At 26.8% G+C, this 6,335-nt stretch overlaps 1 long non-coding RNA gene across 1 annotated transcript; it reads left to right on the plus strand.

Moving 5' to 3' along the window:
• The first annotated feature begins 3,237 nt into the window (after positions 1 to 3,237).
• LOC107262334 lies at positions 3,238 to 6,335 on the plus strand. Its single transcript, XR_007217264.1, has 5 exons — positions 3,238 to 3,757; positions 4,368 to 4,711; positions 4,836 to 4,935; positions 5,048 to 5,087; positions 6,063 to 6,335. It is a non-coding gene; the product is annotated as an uncharacterized LOC107262334 (long non-coding RNA).

The raw sequence follows: 6,335 nt of genomic DNA on the forward strand, positions 1-6,335 counted from the left end.
TTAAGATTATAATTTGATCCTTAAACTTATTATCAAATATCAAACTCGTCCAAAATTAATTTCATTTTCATTGTCTAATTTTTATACAAAAATCAGTTTTAGTATCTATATAAAAAGTTAACCACTGATCTTTAATTACTCTAATTTTTAGCATAATTAAATTCTAGTAAAATCTAAATATCTTAAAAGTACTTATATAAATCAAAATATTGAAAATTCATATAATTTAACTTTAATTTGTTAAAATAAAATAGATATTACTCTTATTACTCGTTACAGTAGAATTGTAACTTTAATAAGAAGTTTGATGATCAAATTATACTTTTTTATTGATTTAGTTCCTTTATTGCATTGACTTTCAAAATGCAAGGAGATTTTAGTGCAATAAATACAATATAGGAGGTAATTTGTATATTAAACAAACAATCATGGGGCAAATAGTATAAAGCCAAACCTAATTAATAATTTTCTAACAAAAATTATAATTTTTAGTATAAAATTACAAAATTGAATGATAAAAATTATATTTTTTAAATATTATGAGGTAACTAGTATAATATGGAAAAACACAGGGGGCAAATAGTAATTACTCCTTAACTTTATTATAAGTTTAATTTGATCTAATAAAAAGTTCTATTTAGCCACTAAATTTATTAGAAAGTATCAAATTCGTTTGAAATATATAAATTAATATTTTTTAATTGTTCTAATCTCTTAATATGATTTTTTTTAAACTTTTATTTTAAATTATAATTAAGAATTATATCTCCAACCTATTTAGATTTGGAAAAAGGTGCATCTTCTGCCTTAATGTTAGGTGTGAAGAGTGTATTAACCTTTAGACTATTTTTAGGTGCAAATAAACCTTTAAAGTGTCCAAAAAATTGTAATTTAAAACACAGTTAAATTTTTTGATGTGGCAATTATCTTTATCATAATAAAAATGGACTTATCACAACTGATGTGTCAATAAGAAATTGGCTAACAATATCTATTAATACACTATAAAATAAAATAAATAATTTTAATTAAAAAATAAAAAGCTAAATATATATTTACATTCTTGAACTTGTATCGATTAGTTAATTTAACACTTTAACTTTCGATTTAACCTAACAGACACTTTAATTTTCGATGTGCAATCCGATTCATTCATGTACCCCGTACCTTAGAGTGTTGTCATCCTAGAAGCCTGCCATAAGCTGCTCCTTGTCCAAGCATCCTATCCTCTCCCTAGCGTCCACTTTCACCTTCATCGGATCGCTTCTCTAGGCCAAGCTGTCACATATCTTATTCACAAAAAAATACTATATGCCTATGAATGAAAGTGCGTCAAATCACAAAGTACGTATTTATACTTTCCCCTAATTGTTATAGTCACTATTTTTGTATGTGTTGTTAAAACCAATTAAAAAAGTCACACAAGAGCAGCAAAAATACGAAAAATAACTCCCACAAATAAAAAGAACTAGATTAAATTAGAGAAAAAACAGATGTCTATGCATCTAAATAAAAGGATCTAATAATAATCAATCTTTAACAGTGATAATAACATAAAGAGTGTTTTATGCTAAAAAATAAGTAGAGTTATATATATAATTCTTAATGATATATAATTTTAATGGCCTTAAAAACTATATGAGTATCCAAATGGGCCATACCTATAGTTGTTCAAGTTATGCATTACATCCTATATATTTGGATGCATAAATTATTTGAATTATGTATATTAATTTAACTTTGAATTAATTTTTATCTTTGAATTTAGTTGTATATATTATTTTCATTATGTGTATTAATTACTAAAAAGTAATAAATAATTGAATGAGCTACCTATGATTTTTCTAACAAATCAATAAATAAAAAAAGATCTATTTATGATTTTTTTCTATAAAAGAATTCAAGGAAATTAGAAAAATTTACAAAAATTAATTATTTTAGAAAAGTTTAATACTTGATAATAAGTTTAAGAACTGAATTTAACTTTTCATTTTATTAAATTAAAATTATAATAAATATAAGGACCAAATTAAGCTCTTTGACTGATAAGAAAAAAAAGACAAAAAGAGTTAATAATTAACGAGAGCAACTATTGTGGAGGCATTATTGTACTTCTTAAAAAGTAAAATTGGACTTGTAAATTTGTCCAGATTTTAGTAAGATAATAGTAATTAACTCATATTTATATACAAATGTATTAATATTTAGATATATTCTTTTGATAGAAGAACGTTGTTATTAATAATTAATATAAAATTAATAAAATTGAGCAATGCAATTGTATTAATTAGTAAAATATATGTTTTAAAAATATAAGAGAAACTAGAGTATTAAGGATAATGTAAATTATTTTACCAAATTTTAGAAAATTTGATTATATTATAATGCTAAAAAGTTATTTTGAATTACAAATAATAAAAAAAAAGAACTTGAACTTAAGACCTTGCTGAAATTAGTATATGCAACTAATTCTTTTATTTTATTTTCTAATGTAAGAACTTAAATGGAATTACATGCCAACTATTACATGTAACAATTACTATCATATATTTTCTTTTCAATACATTGTAAAGGTAATTCCAAAAACAATACAATCTAAGTTTCAATAAATAAATGATGAAACTCGTTAGCTTATCTATTAATAAGATAATACAATTTTTTAGACGATGTTAAATCTTAAAATTTATTTAGGAATCACAGTTGGACTGATATTTCTAGGTACCTGACTCGATTGGACTGTTATGTAACATGTTCGAGTAATTTATACGTGTCGGTTTGAATATGAACGCTCAAATACTTGCTCGGAACACGATTATTAAAACAGATACAGGTATATAATATTTAAATTCAGTATCTGATACTCGGTTAAATGATATACATATATATCATGTATGAAATAAAATAATTAAAAATAAAATTATAAGGTTTTGTTTAAAATTACGTATAATTTTTTTGTACTTTTTATTAATATATCTTAGAATTTAATTATTGCAAACGAGTACTTATTTAATTTTTTGAATATTTATGTAAAGAGATATTTAACGGATAGGATATTCGATATCTTTTTAAATATCTAAAAATTTATTTTATAGCTATATATATTAAATGAGTTTTTAAGGAGTTCATATAGTATATATGTATGTATTTTTATTCGAATTTGGACAAATTTAAATATCAAATTTTAAATAAATTTAAAACAGATTTAGATATATATATTTTTAATCGAATTTGAATTTAAATTTTCTTAAATAGATGAAATATCTGTTGTCACTCTTAATCTTGTTGGGTTAAAAAAAAGACTATTGAATTAACTTGCAAAGAAAAAAAAAAAGAAAACGTTATAGAGGGCATATGTGCAAAATTTCTGAACAGAAATTAATTAACCTCACAGAATAAAGATCCTCATTTTCAAAACTTTGACAAAAGATCCACTCCACTGGCATCGGCGATTAAACGCAGGCAACCGCATTAGAAGAAAATGCCAATCGCTAATAAAAAGTAATTCAAATTAGAGGAAAAAAAGAAGAAGAAACTAGCCGTTGGTGCTCACAAATTCAAATGGTATATATATTGGGTCACAACACAAAGTTGTCCATTTTTCTTCATAGAAAGAGAAAAAAATCTCTTCTTCTTCCTCCTCAATTCTCTCTATTTCTCTCTCTAAACGCTCCTCCCTCTTTCTCTCTCTCTCTTTCTCTGATTCTGTTTGGAAAGCTTGCTGTGCATAGATCTGCTTTGTACTTACCTTGAGAATTCCGTGAGTATTGTTTTTATTTGTTGAATTTATTTCCTTAAAATTGAAGCTTTAAATGGTTACAAATTGAAGGAAATGCTGTGTTTCATGATCTTTTCCTTTATGTAAATTGGATACGATTATTTTAGAAATGGCAGGTTATACTTACCAAATGATTTGTCTCTCTGTTACTAACTTTCCTTTTTCTTTTCCTTTACAAACTTTTGGTGCTGTTTTGTTATATTAGATGCTATTTTCTTTCTTTTTCTTCTTAGATTTTCTTGCGATTGAATTAATTTCTTTATTTGAGACGAGTGTATCGATTGCTTAATCTAGATCTATTGCTACTGCTTATCAAAATTGTAAATTATTATGATAATTAGACAACAAAGGAGGCTTTTAATTGGTGGAAAATGTAAATCACTTGATTTTGTAGTTTCCTTTTATAGCTTCATATCTTGCTTTTGTCTCCAACTTTTACATGTAGGATATATCCTTCGTCATATCCATACTTGCATATTGTATTGGACTCTAAGATAACACCTAACTGCTACTGTCAGAGCCATCTAAGTAAGTTCAATGAGTACTTATCCGATTCCTGTTGACTACATACCGAATTTCTTTTTGCTTGCAGTGTTGCGAAAAGAAGCGGTCATGTACCCTACCGGGACTTCAGCTTCCCGACAAGTTTTGGAAAATGAGAATGAAAACAGAGCACCGGAAAATGAAGACTTCATTTCATATCCGGTGAGACCCAGCCAGAGTCTGTGAAAGAGACTTCCTATAATATGTGGAGACGTTTCATCAAAGGAAGGAACTCCAGGCTATCGTCATTCTATTTCAGATAATACGAAGAAAATGCAGAAGGTGGTCTAGAATGCATCAGAGGAGAATGTGAGAAGCATAAGAGCTTATGTGACAGAATTGAAGGAACATGTTGCCAAACTGCAATACCAAAAGCAGCTACTTGTTTGCTAGGTATAGTATTTGCAGTTCATTTTGTTCTCTACTACTATATTGACCTGTTATTTTCATTTGAATTTTTGTAGTAACTTAGTATCAGGAAATTCATTTTCATATTCTTCATCTGTCTTCTCTATAGGTCATTGAGCTGGAAGCAAATGAAGCGGCATTTGGCAGAAATTGGCAATTCAAGCCCTGCTCCTCATGTTGGAGATGAGCTTACAATTTCTATCGTCAAGGTTTTTCTCTCTTTTTTACCTTACGAACTTACACGAACTGACACATTACTTACAGCTGTTAATATCCATTGAGTGCATATACTAATTTTCTTTTATGTCTTGCTTAATTTAGCTCGAGCAATGAGACGTGAAAGAGAGTTTCTAGCAAAGAGGTTAGAGGTTTTTTCTCCATGCATCATTTGTTATATCTTTACTTTTGCTCAAAGGTGTGACCAATGCTCATGAATATGGCAATCTTAATATTTCAATAACAAAAGAATTGATTTATGTTGTTTCCATATGATCTATTATTTCCTCTGTTGATTGGTTGATCTTCCACTTGTGAATTGTAAAATACCAAACAATTTTAATTGATGTTTCCCTTTCTCCTTTCCTGTCAAGAATACCAACAATATTAGTAGACTTTACAAATTTCTACAAGTGTGACTCTGCAATAAAAACTAAGTTATACAATACTTTTGTGTCTTTTTTAAGTCCTTTAATTGTCTGCATTCTTCCTTTATCACTTGTATCGATCATAATTAGATAAATTAACTACTTTCGGGTCATTATAGAAGAAAAACTGCTACTTCAAGACCCATACCCATCGGTAATAGTAATAGGCTATTTGTTTTGTAACAGTATGTTTATTTTAAACTTATCATCTTTACTTCTTTCTTTTTATATTTCTTAATGAGTTCAAATTACGTTACTGTATTATAATTGTCTGTAGTCTAAATTGAAACAAACATATGAGTAGTAATTAAGAGTCCATTAGAATCTAATAAAATTTATTAAAGAAAATATGGCTTATAACTGAAGATAATTAAAATTTCCATTACAATAATCATAATATTGTTTTGAGGCATACATTTGTGATATAGTAATCGAGTATAATACTTTATTTTGTTGATTTAGCTTCTTTTGTCGGTAGAAGTATTAAATTTAATAGTTAATTAATTTATTACTGATTATGCTACATTTCAAATGCAAGTATATTTTATGTTATTTCTTTTCCAGTAGTTCTAATATTATTTTATAGTTGTTCTTAATTCGCTTTTGATTTCTTTTATTTTATAATTTATTTGTTTATTTGTATTTTGATTTGTTAATGTCCTTTACTAATCTAAATTTTTTCATAATGACAGATTCTACTTATCCGGTTTAGAGATCCTAAGCGATCTTCTTTACACTTTTAGGATTAGTTTAGTTAATTAATTAGTTTTTCTTATTTGATTGTTTTGAGGCTTTTAAGCCATGGTTGTAATTAATTTTCCTTAATCGTCCCGATCTCCTTAACCCCTTTCTGGATTTCTTTTTTCTCCTCCCCCCTTCTATGTATATTTTTTTTTATTGTTTTTAGGTTTTCACCGCACATGTCTATGAGGGAATAAAACCAACTTAGAATTTATGAGTGATCA

This window comes from Ricinus communis, chromosome 9 (assembly GCF_019578655.1).
Source record: "Ricinus communis isolate WT05 ecotype wild-type chromosome 9, ASM1957865v1, whole genome shotgun sequence".
Taxonomy (NCBI): Eukaryota; Viridiplantae; Streptophyta; class Magnoliopsida; order Malpighiales; family Euphorbiaceae; genus Ricinus; species Ricinus communis.